Below are 14,995 nucleotides of genomic sequence, written 5' to 3'. Positions count from 1 at the left end.
TCTCTCTCTCTCTCTCTCTCTCTCTCTCTCTCTCTCTCTCTCTCTCCTGGTACCAGGGATTGAACTACAAACCTTGCACTTGTGAGGCAGACAGTGGAACCACTGAGCTAAATCCCCGGCAACTGACTCTCTCTCTCTCACAATGAATTTCTTTCCATGAGGTTCTTTTGTGCAAATGGAACCCCACTGGACTTTCTAAATACACTTTGCATTTTTGGATTTGCAACAGGCACTAGTTAGGCTGATCCCAAGGATCCCAGTTGTAAGAGTTTGTTGGCATGATTTCTCCCATCAACACAAGCAGCAGCATTTGAACTCTTACACTAATTTGAAGAAAAAAAAAATAGCATCTGAGGATTTTTAATTTTTCTGCTTCTTTACTTCCACTATTAAGTGAGGGTATTTTCCAGGGATGTTCCTCAAGCATCACCAACCTAATTCATTTCTTCACCTGTATCTCATTTGGGGCCAAGAAAGATACAGATGTGTCAAAAGCATTTTTTCCCATGTGTCCTGTTGAAGACACCAAGATGTCTAGGTCCAACTCACTTATCATGTTACCTCTGTTTCTTCTGTTACACTCAGAAAAGTGGGCATGAATCAGTTATTAATAAATAATGTTTATTATTACACAGGAAATCTTGCTGTGACATCCAGTGGAGAATTTATTTTCCCATCAATGTGGAGAAGTAGGAAGACTGTGAAAGATGCTCTTTTGATCATCACCATGGAGAATCCTGATCTTATCAAAGCAGTTGGAAAATATGTCATCTAGAAGGAACATAAATTTCAAGTCCTTGGCCCAGAGGGAAGGAGAGAGTCTTAATCAAAAGCCAATTGCATAGATGACTGGAGCATTTAGCCATTTAGCATTAGAGCATTTAGTTTATTTCTTAAAAGGAAATAAGAAGGAAGCAAAATGGAGTGAAACAATTTTGTGGCATCCGCTGATAAAGATTTAGTCATTAGAATCTGCACTATCAGTAGGTGCTCAGGCTGGGACTCACAAAGCTGCTTCTTGTCCAGCCCTCCTAGCACAGTAAACAGCAGCACCAACACTCTCCCCCACCCCCATGTATGCAGGACCTCAAGTAGCACCAGTAAAGACTGCAGCACAGAGGAGATTAACTTAGCCAGAGCTTCCTACAGAGTTGGGCTAGAATAGCTCCCACATTTTCTGTGAGCAAGAGCTATCTTGCATGCCTTGAAAAGTTTCAGGGTGAGGGAGTACAGAGGACCCTACAGTGTTGAAAACCAAATATTCCTAATCCAAAAGGAGAATTCATCTGCACCAAGAGGAACCCAACCTAGAGCTTTAGCAAGCTCTGAATAAATATAATCTGATATTGGAGATACAGGACAGACCAAGAGGAAACTGAGGCCCAGGGAAGGACAATAATTGGTAGAGATAAGAAGCTTAACCAGTGATATAGTGAGGAACGTGCCTTCTACAAGGTCAGTGCCAGCCAGCAGTCAAAACCTAGGAGGCAAGCTATATGCAGGGCATCTGGAAGAGAAGTCAGCACCGAGAATCAATCTCTACAATTGCACACCGGTCTCTAGAAGTGGATTTAGGGCATCAAGTGCTGCTTCTGAGCTGCGTAAGCCACTGGTTTTCATTGCTGCTGTGGGAGGAAATGCAGATGGCAGCAAGTGCCACAACAGACTGGCTTCCATTTGGGTGTTCAGCATGATCATTAGTGTGCAGATACACATCACAGCAGCCTCTCATGATGGTGAAGTCACCATCATGTTGTCAGTCTCAGGTTCTGCAGATGTGCTGTTCACATCACTTCCACACGGCTTCATATGGTCTGCCCTCTGTAACTTCTCTCCAAGCCACAATTTAATTCCAGCATCAGTTAGTGTCCTTCTTGTACCTTATTGATAAGGAAATGGTAGACATAAGGGACAAGAGCACTTGTGAATTTCTAGCAACAAAACATCAAATTTTGGGACTTGATAGAATTCTGACACATACTTACAAAACATATTACGGGCAATTTAATACTGACCCAGCAGAAGCAAGTTGGACAGATCAGATCTAGGACGAAAGATGGGGGCCAGTGGAGGTTTAGCCAGCCTTCCTATGGGGAGCTAAGTAACAGTAGGCACAGCCCAGGAAGAAAGTGCCCATAATAGCTGAATTAACCTTGGGTTCCAACACCAGATTCTTCAAGGTGAGGACACGATAATGTCACAGACATCTCTGAGCATGGCCACCCAACCTGTATAACACAGAGGCACCTCTGAAGTTTGAAGGGCTGCCTAGGAGATGAGGCTTCTACAGTCCTCACTAGTTCCCTTCTCCTCACAGACAACAGCTTCCACTGAAAATTCTTCCTAGTGCCTAATGTTCAACTTTCCAGCTTCTTCATGAGCTGACTTTAAATTATATCATCACAAAAGAGCTGAAGATTGGTGACAATGACTTTTTCCTCAACCAGATTTGAGGTAGGCTCCTCTGAGCTCCCTTCTTGACTAGGCCTCCATCTTGGTTTTCTGTGTCTGTTCTTGGCAAGCTTAGTATTGAAACAAATCCTGCAAAGTCATCCTCTGCCCTTGGTTCATGCTTTATGCCCTTGGTTCAAGTTTATCGTCCATTATTCACGGTGTCTCAGTCTTCCACCTGCTTTTAAGAAGATCTTTGATATCTCTTCTCAGCAATTTTCTTTCCACTAACCACCTTATTCTGCTCTCAGCTATAAATCCCCAGCTCTTGGTTATATTTGAAGTTGAACTCAATCTCTTCCCCCTATTGCAGTAGAGTTGACTAGCATTACAATAGCCTTGAATAAAATCTTCTTAACCATTTTACCTAATATCTGGTGACTACTTTTTCTTCTGCAGGAGCACTCATGATATTTATTTTTAAAGTGCTTTTTCTTAAAAAGAAATAGGAAGTAGCCCTATAACCTCTTCATTTTTCATTGACACCATTGAATGACCACTATACTTCACAGACTTTCTTCCCCAAAATTTCCAGTCTGTCTCTTCTGCCAGAGGATTTGATGGTTTTGCTGATAAATGCAAATGTCACTAACTACGCTGAGAATTTCATTTGGAAGTTAAGTGGAAAAGCCAATTGTGCATTATGTATCTGAAATTACTTTCATTGGAATGCCTTGAATGAAATTATCAAGACTTTCTTTCATTAATTTTGTTCAGAAGTTTATTGTGAGGAGCTTCTGGGATAATGCCCAAACTCTGATAAGACAAGTAAACTGCTGCCACCAGAGTTCCTGAAAGCCTGGTCTCTACAATCTGGAGAAGCACAATCCCCCATAACCTAACCCCCCATACTTGTTACCTGGCAACTGAAATGGGTTCCATTGCAGGTGGAAGTCAAAAGAACCTCCCAGGGACAGCTCCCTCCTTCAGTGTGCTCATCAATTCTAAATGAGACTATTATGTCGATAAGTTGAATGTGAATGGCAGTGGGCTTTGTCAAACTACTAAAGGAGTTGGAAATTTCAGGAAAGCAACTGAATAAATGAAATGAAAAAGACTCAGTAATGTGAAAGTTTCATTCTTAAGGGAAAAAAACATATTTGGGAATGGAAAGTCCATTTTCTTTTTCAAAAGTGAAAAATTTTACCTCCTAGAAGGGAGGAGATTAATCACTCTGACAATCCTAACGCTACTTCCCCAAATTTCCAGCCCCTCTCAGAACATAGCACACAGACATAGCAACCAACCAGGCAGGCCATGGGCATCTCCACCCAAACCATACCACAGGATCTGACCCTCTTTAAAGATAACTACAAAATTCAAGATTTTCCTCAAAACGTGATTTCCATTGTGGGAATTTTCACAGTACTTCCAAGGAAGGTATTTCAGTATATACTTTGCTTTTTAAAAGATTTTTCCATATTTTTACAAAGCTAATATTTGTACTGTTTTAACATAAATATACTAAAACTTCTTCAAGTGAAATTTAACCTCTGAAGCTGAATTTTATGAAAACAGGATTTTAGAATATTGAATCCACAAGGAAGCTGAAAGAACACGTAGTCAGAGTTGTCTGATGTTAGCTTCATGGATAACAGGGACCTGGAGGCTAGGTCTGCAGATGCCCAGGTAATTAAAAGCAAGATCCCTAGTCTCATTTTATGTCTGTCTCCTTTATTACCATAAAACTTTGGGTCAGATCCCTGCTGTACATGTGGCATGCTAATCACTTAATCAGTTCCTGTAACACAAGGTTGATTAACCCTACATTTATCCCGTCCCCCTTCAAACTTTTACAATGTTCAGTTCCAGATCCCCTGGAGTGATGGTCAGAAGTCACTAGTCATTGTCCTAAACTGCAGCCACTTCCAGATTCCAAGGAAAGCAGAGGCCTGAAGACCTTCCTGCACAAGGGGACCCCCGGGGAGAAGAATTATACGATGACAGGAATGGGGCTGTCCCCTAAGTGTATGTAACCTCATAATGGGAATAGAATTGCTTCCTCGAGCATTCAAGGCTCTCCTAGACCTTTGCAGACCCAGTGCTGAGGCTATGACTTGACCAGGATGACCAAAGGTGCCAGCTATGCAAGCCTCTCAGCTGTGCAAAAGCCAATACTCACCTTTCCTGCCCATTTCTACAAAACCCCAAAGTTTCCGTCAGCCCCCAGAAGACAGATCTTAGACCTCTTTATTTGTCCTTCTCAGCATGGCCATACTGATTAAACTCCTTTTCTGCTCTTCACCACGGCTCATCTCCTTGACTGGCTTGAGAGAGCTGAGGTAGAATAAAAGAGACAAAGTTAGATATAAAAAGACCAGGAAACCAACACTTTAAATTAGACTTTTGAGAAGACTGCCACGTCTGAGCCTCAGATGGAGTTACCCAAGGCAATCTGAATCAGCATTCCTTTGGTTAAATTTAGGCTCCTTCCCTTCCGGACTCATCACACCCAAAATTCCTCAAAAATATTGAGAGTCCACATATTGTCTTAAATTAGAAAGTAAAAAGCAGGTACCTGATCCTAAAATATATGTACTGTCAAAGTGATAAACAAGTTGAGTGAATTCAAAGAAGGCTTAAATTATCTCTTTTTGAAAAACATGGGGCTCATAAAGAATGAGAATCTAGGGTCAGGGATTTAGCTCAGTGGTTCCAGCACCTGCCTCACAAGCACAAGGACCCAGGTTTGATACCCGGTACCAAAAAAAAAAAAAAAAAAAAAGAAGAAGAAGAAGAAGAAGAAGAAGAATGAGAATCTATAACTAAATCGATGCACATTGAGACTATACTCTTAAGTGGAATACATGGGACACACATATGTAAATACCAAATGGTTTCTCTGGCCTGAGAAACTGAAAGTGTAAATAAGGATCAAAATGCATAATAGATAATGTGAAACAGGAAGAAAAGGTCCAAAAGGGAAGGGGAAGTGGGAGGGGAAAAGATGGCCTAAGGACATCACAAGAACCAGCAGGACCACAGCCTTTTCAGCCTCAGATCTGCAAAGGTGAAAGTCTTTGCATTGAGGAAAGAGCCTCAGAGTACCATGTCTGGGTTGGTACCAGTTGAAAGAACTTGTTCTTGGGGATTGGATTCAGAGTGCTCAGGGATCCAGGTACTGGACCACCTCAGCCAAAAGAGAAGGAAGCCTGGCTCCAGATGGTGGCAGACGTTGGCACCATCCATGTGGCACTGGTCTTAGGTGCGTGCAGAAAGAAGGAGTTGTGGAGTCAAGATGGCTTCCACTCAGACTGCAGAAGAAGGCCTCGGTCAGGCAGTGCGCCCCCGAGAGGGCAGTGTGTGAAGCTGTGAGTGTGAAGCCGAAGGAGCAGTGGAGATCCCAGAAGTATAGAGAAGCCAGGACCATGGATCATCTGAGGAAAACTGCAAGGAGGGAGCAGAGACAGCCAAAGAGAGAACATGAGGGCTACAACCACCACCAGGGCTGTAGGGGTGGAGCCACCCAAGCTCTTTGGAGTCCACAACTTTCCAAAGATGCCCAGGGATACTGGAAGTAGAATTATGGAATTATGGAATATGCTGAATTTTGGACTTTCTTTTGGTCCCATTCCTTTGTATCCCTCTGTTTGTACTTTTTGGAATGGAAATGTCTATCTTGTGCCATTGAATGCTGAATTGTTTAACTTTCTTTTCACTGGTACAGAGGCTTGCAGCTAAAAATTTGCCTTAAATCTCAGAGGAGATTTTTGAACTTGGACTTTTCAGCAATGCTGAAACAGTTAGGATTTTGACAAGTCTTAGAGATGGACTAAATGCTTTCTTGCATAAATGGATGTGCATGAGTCTTTGAGGGGCCAGGAATTGAATGTTTGTGTCTAACATCCCCCAAAACCTCATGTGTTCATAGGTGAAGATTTTTCAGAAGTACCTGGATCTAGAAGATGTGACACGGGAATTGATTCATGGAGCAATGCTAGGATCAAGGGCACTAGGATTAAGGGGACTCATGCTACCTTCCCTACACAGTCTGGAAAAGATAAAAGGGGCAGAAAGACACTGTTAAGATCTGAGACACAGGTCTTTTAGTGCTGAAACCAAGAAATCCCAGGCATACCTGAGTTGGCCACCTACTTTATGCCAGAATTCAGGCACATGATCATTTATTCCTACCTAACAGGGGCAGAATAAAGAATATGGAATATTTTGTTTTTATTGTGGATGGCAGGCTTGTTAAGTAGGAAAAAGGAGACAGGAAAGGTTGAGGAATAACAGGTCAGAGGCCTGCTCTTCAGGTATACCTCCTCCCTTCTTCCTAACAGAATTCCAGTTTTAGTCTGTTACCCACCCTTGACCATATGAGTAAGCCAATCACAGCAGTCTTATTTCTACTTCCTTTGAAAATGGCCAGGAGATACAATCTGGATGAAGAAGCATCAGGCTTCCTTTCACACCAAGATGTGATTTCTTGAAAAACCTTCAAGAAATATTTTCAGTCTTAAGTATAGACTCAAAATAAATAAGTAAAACTACTCTAGGACCCAGAGCAAGTGCCCACAAAATTGAAATCAGGATCCCGAAGAGACATTTGAACACTGTGGCATAGCAGCATTAATCCCGATAAGCAAGGTAGAAGCGACCCAAGTGTCCATCAGTGGACGAATGGATAAACAAAGGGTGGTTGATACATATGACAGGATATTGTGCATCCTTTAAAAGGGAGAAAATCCTGACCTGTGCCACAAAATGGATGAACCTCCCACACTAGAGCTTCCCAAAAGCCTGGAGGAGGTTGCAGCTCTACACCCTTTAGTGCAAACAATGGAAGGGAAATTAATTTTTACTTGAAGTAATGAACTCAACATAAAAGTTCCCTAAGGAATTATCAGTCTCATGCCAAGAGTACCTGCGAGCTCAGGAAGAAATTTCACACTTGACTGAGATTCGTTCATCAGTTCCATTAAAATCAGCAGAGCCATTTGCTAACCCTGTTGATTCCATCTTCTGAAAAAATGAGGAGAGGATAATAAAAAGAAGAAAAGGAATGCTAAATCGCAGACAAAGTAAGACATACCTCCTTTTCACAAAGTCTCCTCCCTGGGTGTCTCTATGGGCAGCTAAGTCCTCTGAGAAGAAATGCACTGGAGACCTGCTCCTTAAGAAGAGGGAGCAGATATGGCTGGGGAGAGCTTCAGATGGCCGTGAAGATGTGACAACTGTGAATGAAAAAGCAAAGGCAAGATGGGGCTGAAGGAGCCTCACACTGCAGGCTGATGAACGAACGTTCCAGGCTAAGAATAGCCCAGAACTGCGTCCTGCTTTGGGCAGGAATGGCTGGGTTCTGCCCGACCCCCACAACACACCTCTGGCATGCTCAGTTTTGACTGGGAGCATCCTGGGGGGCTGTATGTGTGTGAACCTGTGTCAGATCTGGAGGTGCAGCACCTATGCCTGTCCACAGCCACCCGCCTCATTCTCTGAGGTTCTCTGAGGGCTGTGTGAATGGCAAATACCCTTAGCTACCACAGCACCCTACAGCTCCCTAAGTCCCAACCTACCTGCTGTTCCACCCTTAACCTTCCCAGTCATGACTTGCCTTCCTCCCTAGCCACCTTAGCTTATCAATCATTTCAATAAATATTAATTCAGCACGGAGAGGCAGGAGAGCCACAATGATTAACTCATGCAAACTTCAACAGGCACCTGCTTACCAGGAGGAGACACGGGATAAATCTGGTCCATCGAGCAAGAGACCCAAAGTCAGGGCCAGGGTTTCCCAATATGGGTTGCACTTTAGAATCAGCTCGGGAGCTATAAAACAGGGGCCAAACAGCAACAGCCCACAGGAATCTGTTTTCATATGGCCAAAAGCGAAGAACGGATTTTTTTTTCTGGTAAATGGTTGAAAAACTGAAAACTATATGAAATTTAAATTTCAGCCTCCTACATAACGTTCTGTGGGACACAGCCCCACTCCTTTTGCCGTGTATCATTTGCAGCTGCTTTCAGGCTGTAATGACAGAATTGAGGCTTGCAGCAGGAACCATACGGTCCACACAGATATTTCACCAGGACATTTACTGTCTGACCCTGAACAGATGAAATTTGCCACCCTTGGGTGAAGGCACTAAACTGTCCACAGGGTTTCAGCAGCAGCAGCTCCCTGGGGCACTGGGAGGGCTGTGATGGAGGCACCCAGGGCCGGCTGCAGAAACCAGTTTATGTTACTGGCCCCAGGTTCCCGCCACACCACACACCAAATGCCCCTGACCAAAAAGAAAGGAGAGGAAATGGCAGATTCCTTGCTGATAACCCTTCGTGTTCCCTGAACTTTGAGGGAGGTCTAGTCTTTAAACTAACGTAGAGCAAAAAGTGCTCTGGCCTACCTCTGAAGGGCAAGGTTTACATGGCTCACTTTGCTAAGGAAACACATTATTCCTATTTCTCGGATGCAGTCCATCAAAGTACATGTACTTTATTTCACCCATGGTGCCAAAAGCAAGATCTAATGAAAAGTAAATCTCCCCCTTTCCCCTAGGTAGTTGCCATCCCTCATTTCATGTTATCACATTTACCGTTCATACTTATGCATTACAGCCAGATGTGGCAGTGCACACCTGTAATCCCAGCCCTTGGGAGACTGAGGCAGGAGGATCACCTAAAGCTCTCATTTCACCCCCTCTGCCTACCCTTAGGTCTATCTTTTCAACTTGCCTATCCTTATCTTCAGATTCTAGCTGAAAACAAACTGCCTAAAAAGACTCTTGGACTATCTGAGGTATTATACAACTGTGAATCTGTAATTATAATCATTCTTCTTTCTTTTTTAGCCCTGGAGACCAAACCTAGGACCTCCTATGTTTTACATAAGGGCTGTAACAATGAGCTAACTAACCTCCAGACCTTACTAGACATGCTTCTTCTGATAGCTGTATGTTCCCTTGATTTTGAGGGTTTGTTTTTTGAGACAAGGTCTTGCTAATACTGATCTCAAATTCCTAGGTTCAAGCAATCTTCCTGTTTCAGCCTCCTGAGTGCTGGGACTAAAGATATAAGGCATCACATTGGGTTTATTAGCTAAACAATAAAAGGAAGAGTCTTGCTTGGGTTGAACCAAATATAGAAACTTCTCTCAAGAATATAAACTGGGTGTGAGGCTCAGTTGTACAGCTCTTGCCTAGGATGCACAGGCCCTAGTTATCCTAAGGGTATCACATGTGGGGGCAGGATGGATCTATAGTTCAGCAATCAAGCCCTGGGTTCAAATCTCTCCACAAAAAAAGAAAAAAATTCAACCTATCAAAATCTGAAATTGGCATAAATAGTGCTGATGGGAGAAGAATCTCAATTCAGCTCCTTTGCTCTTTTCTGACTTCTAAAGAAGCACTTTCAGGCTAGGTCCATTTCAAATGTTTAACTCTCCCTTTCTTCCCATAATTGCCTGCCTGCCTGTCTCTTCTTCCCCAGAAAATGCTTTCGAATTCTCTTTATTATGATCTATGTACTGTCTTGGTGATAGTGGTATGGGAAAACCTTCTGGAAAGACAGAACTGGTCTGTGTTTTCATTTTAAGTATAACCCTAGAGTGCTTACTTTACCAGCTGTGGTAAGAAAATGGGCCATTAAATGATTTCCCAAGTAAGATGTTGTCTTTTTAAAAGACTGCTGTTCAAACCAGGCTCTGAGGATAAATCCTGAGGAGGCAGAAGACCTATCTCTCTTTTAATCAAAGGTGAGGCATAATATTAAAATGCATGTGTTGACATATGGCTATTGGGAGCTGGAAGCACCAAGGGGGGTGGGATTGTGGTCTCCTCACGCATTTCAGTATCTGAATATTGTTGGCAATAATCAATAAAGTATGAAAAAGTCTTAGGGTGAAGAGATGACTCCCGAAAGAACAACTTAAGATGCCTCTTTTTAAAAAAATCTGATTTAGGAATGAGGAATAGGGCAAGAAGGGGGGTATTCAGGGAGAGGATACAAGAATGGTGGGTGGACATGATCAAGACACAATTTATGTATGTATGGAACTATCATAGCGAACGCCATTAATTTGTACAGATAATATGTGGTAAATATAATACAGAATTTCAAATCCATCTGTGCCCTATAAGCTGGTGCTTAGTATGGAAAGAGATAAGAGGTGATGGAAGAGATTAGGAAGATGAAGTACAAAATGGGAAAACCTGGCTACAAGTTGTCTTCTGAACCCAGCAGGAATCAGGCGATAGCTGGGCAACATGAGATGTTACGGAAAATTGTGACATAGATAAAAGTCTTCTGCAAGTGAAAGACCATGACATTCTGGTAGCTGTGACTGCCTAGACTAGAAAAAGGGGAAGTGGGGCTCAGGAAACTTAATTCACGATTAAGAAAAAAACCAGTAAGGAAAGACATGAAAGTAAAATAAATTAATATAAAGAAATGTTTTGAGGGCTTTCTCTGAGCTGGACACCATCTTAACATTTTTATATTAATAGTTTTGTGTTCTCACAACAACTCCAAGAGATGGAGAAATGATGTGCTTAAGGACAGGTAGCAGTAGCCGAGCATGGGGGCACATGCATGTAACCTTAGAATTCGGGAGGTGAGGCAAGAGGATCCCTGCGAGTTCAAGGCCTGCCTTAGCTGCATAGTGAGTACAAGACCAGACTGAACTACATAGAAAGGCCCTGTTCCAAAAAACAGTAACAAAAGACAAATATCAGTGTCCAGACAGTGCCCACTAAAGCAGAGACCCCTTCCTGCACAAGTAATCGCTGGTGGCATTCAAAAAAGAAATATCGTTTGCTGAGGACTCAAGGAAAGTTTCTTGGGTTGTGAACTGTTTAATATTTTCAGGCTTTGGATGGCCAGCAATTAGGAGGGAAAAGCATTTATGATGATAAGCATTTAAAAAGGCAAAACATTATCTTTCCTTTTTCTCTTGGGGACCTTTTTGCATATGGAATCTCTCTTTCTAGTGCCCGTAACAACTCTTTGCTTATGGCAGGCACACCTATAACAGGTGACAGCACCATTCATACATCCATGCATAGAGAGCTGGGTTGATAACCACTTGAGGAGGTCTAGGTTCAGCTGTGTCTGAGCTAGATCTTCCTCTGGCCTTTCCAGTTACCCGAGCCAGTGCATTTCACTTTTTTTGCTTAGGGTATTTTGAACTTTGTATTTTCTCACTTGCTACTGAACAAGTACAGGCCGAAGAATACAACTTGAAAGCAACCAAATGTAGTGGAGATATCCCACTCAGGGCCCTTTGGCAGAATCCAAATCCTCATTTCCTTCCTGCTGGCTCCACCCGTCCTGGAACTGGTACCAGACAGGGGAAGTGGCACTGAACATGCAAGGACAAAATGTCAGGATTCCCAGGACTTCCTGGCAAAGGCCGGAGACAGCAAACCCCCTCTGCCTCCCTTGGTTTCTGAGGGGCCTATTTGCCAGTCATGTATCCACACCAGGCAGCCCTAAGCAGCCATGTCCTGGGGATCAGCTGCAAAGTCAGCTGTGAAGATGTTTAATTGGGAATCTAGATTATTTCTTACATAAATAAAAGGAGAAGATATATCCCTTGGAAATATTTTCAGATGCACTTAACAGAACAAACACTTGATGGATTGGGGATGAAGAAAAGAAATTGGGATGACGAAGCCGCAACCTTTTCGGTGGTCTGGTTCTCAAAGTGTGCTGGCAGAGCACAGCATAAACAAGACCTAGGAACTAGCTGGAAATGCAAGCTCTCAGCCTGAGCAATCTTTGCTCTAGTAAACTTTCCAGGAAGTTGGTGTCCATTTGAATACATTTGAGAGCAATAGGAAAAGAGGGTAGCAACGTAGTTTGCTCCGCCCCTTCTATAAGCTTGTCTCTGGTTTGTAATACTCTGCGATTTAAACTGTTATGATTTGGCACCAAAAAGACAAACACTGTCTCCAAATAAAAAATAAAAATGTGAAGGTACTGAGTTTAATCCCCAGTACTACACACACACACACACACACACACACGCACGACTCACACAGTTAACTGATTGTGTCAGTTTGAGTAAGAAATGCCCAACTAAATTGGATCAGCATAGTCCTGGGGGTGGCTAAGGAGATTTACTGAAGACAGAAGACCCACACTCAGTGTGAGTGACACCAGCCTAGAGGTTTGTAACCTGAATGAAATCAAAGGGAAATGAAAGAAGGCTCCCTTGTGTTCCTTCAGAGGAGCTGCAGTCTTCACCTTCACCTTGGACATCATCTCCTGGTTTCCAGCACAGACCTTTCAGGTTTTCAGCGCAAAGCCTTCAGCCTCCTGACAGAGACTCACATGGGACTCTGCAGTGAGCTCCAACCCTTTCACCTTTGACTGGACCCTTCAATCTCCAGTGCGCAGACAGCCCTTTTACACTTTACTTTGTGGGTGACCATTTTAAACCTAACTTGTAAATACTTAGAGATTTATAACCTTACATTAAATCTGTCTCTGTAGTGAGCACTGACTGATATTACACCATTGCGTTTTATAGAAGTAGATGATAAAGCTGGTATGGAAAAAAAGAGTAGAGCAGCTCTTTCAATTCCAACAGTATTGCCATTGTACAAAACATGAGCAATTCTGGGAATGTCAACATCTGGTGATGTTGGGTGGGGTGAAGGGCTAAATATCTGAACACCCGTCTTACTGTTCAAGACTTCTACAGCAGGCCTATCGACCATTCACGTGGTAGGCTAAATGGGACACCTCCTTCCTCTGATGGAGTAGGATCTGGGCAGGGGAAAGCATATTATTGTTCCAGTAGGCTGGGGAAGAGACAGAATTTGGTGGCAAGGGAGATGAAAGGATATGAGGACGGTAAAGGATTAAGTTTAATGTTGAGGAAATTTCTGCATTTTGACTCCTCCCTTTTCTAATCAACATCAGCCCTTAGCCTCTCAGGAGAAGGGACTTCAAAAGGGAAAGGTAATCCAGAATAATTCAGAGATGGCAAGGTAAGGACAAAGAGCGTCCAGTGCAGGGTTCTAGAGCCTTGAGGAAGGAAAGCAGATGGCCACTCCGACTGGTTACGTTACACTGTTCCAAGCTTTGTTGCCCGCTCCCCGTTCTTCTGGCCTTGCCCTGCATCTGTTTCTTTCAGGCTCTTTTTCAATGAAACAGTAAGAGGCCCTCCCATTCCCTCTCTGTTCCTGACTTCCTAGGAGCAGTGCCAAGGTTTTGCTATGGAAACCGCAAAAGTAAATCCTCCCCCTCTGCCTCTAATCTGTGGAAAGCAAAGGCGAAGGTAAATCGTTCACTGCTTTGGCACCTTATGGCTCTGTGACTTGGCAACAAATGGAAATTTAATATGAAAAAGGGAAAAAAATATGTTTTGAAATGTCTTGCTATATGTGAAGATAAAGGGGACACATTTGATTGGGCCCCATATTCTAATCCATTTCCATTACTCCAAGCCTCAGCTAAATACCTGAATCGTCTATAAACAGAGTATGTCAATTAGCAAAGGTCCACACCAAACATACTTTCCTTCAGCTGGCCAGTTGGGCCTGGCTTTTCAGATGGAGATAAGGAGGATGTAAGTAATCCCATTGGTGAGGAAGAAGTGGGCCCGCAGAGTGCTCATGTGGCCCCTCAAGTTCCTCTGCCCAGGGCTTCATGGGAAGGAAATAGTCATCTCACAACAAACTAATCCCCTCCTAATCCGAGGTGGCTAGCACTCACGCTCACAGACCACTTCTTCAGCGCACAGTCACCAAGCTCTCCAGTCCTCCCTCTGTATCCACAGTACTGTTTCTAGGGCCCCCAAAGATACCAGCATGTGCAGGTGTCCAAGTCCCTTGTATAAAATGATGTAGCATTTGCACATTACTTATGCACATCCTTCCACATATTTTAAATATTCTCTAGGTGAACTATAATACCTGATACACTGTAAATGTTATATGAATCATTGCCTGACTATATTATTTAGGGAATCAGGACAAGAAAAAAGATTAATTTTTTCTCGAATATTTTCTGTCTGCTGCTGGTTGAATCTACAAACGCAGAACCCGCAGATACGGAGGGCTGAGTATACGGAGCACTTGGGGGCTGATATTAGCTACTGCCACCATCACAGTCTGTGGCACTGTGCCCCTCCCAAAACATGCATTGTCATGGGCGTTCTCTGCACCACCCTCCCTCCTTTGCCTCTGACTTCCTGTCCAGATGGCTCAGTCTCCTACCCAGCCAAGCAGAGGTCCCCACAGCACTTCCAGGGCTTCTCTGCTGTGGTAGAGAGGAGGAGCACACCTCCAAATAGTGCAAAATTTAGCATGAGGTCCTGGCTTCTTAGGCTTGGCTGGACCTGGAATGCACAAGCAGGGCACACACTGCAATGACACGAAGTTCCCAGGAGAGGGGAATGACCATCCACTCTGCAAATACCTAAATGCCCAGTGGTCAGGGTTCTGGTTCCTTTCAGCTTCTATCACATCTCGGCTTCTGCAACAGACTCCATAGAGGCTCTCTGTACTGCCTCTTCACAAATTCAAGACACCCGTGGCTGAAAATATAGTTCTGTTGTAGATCTCTTGCCTAGCACGCCCAAGGCCAGGCCCTGATC

At 43.4% G+C, this 14,995-nt stretch overlaps 1 long non-coding RNA gene across 1 annotated transcript; it reads right to left on the bottom strand.

Annotated features, from left to right (window-relative positions):
* Window positions 1–1,591: 1,591 nt before the first annotated feature.
* LOC117283680 lies at window positions 1,592–7,544 on the bottom strand. The gene is made up of 3 exons (XR_004514708.1): window positions 7,487–7,544; window positions 4,574–4,728; window positions 1,592–1,880 (listed from the first exon to the last, which is right to left on the bottom strand). It is a non-coding gene; the product is annotated as an uncharacterized LOC117283680 (long non-coding RNA).
* Window positions 7,545–14,995: the final 7,451 nt, after the last annotated feature.

This window comes from Fukomys damarensis, unplaced genomic scaffold (genome assembly GCF_012274545.1).
Source record: "Fukomys damarensis isolate Sample0158 unplaced genomic scaffold, DMR_v1.0_HiC HiC_scaffold_29, whole genome shotgun sequence".
Taxonomy (NCBI): Eukaryota; Metazoa; Chordata; class Mammalia; order Rodentia; family Bathyergidae; genus Fukomys; species Fukomys damarensis.
The sequence above is the reverse complement of the archived record's forward strand: the minus strand, read 5'-3'. Positions and strand labels throughout refer to the sequence as shown.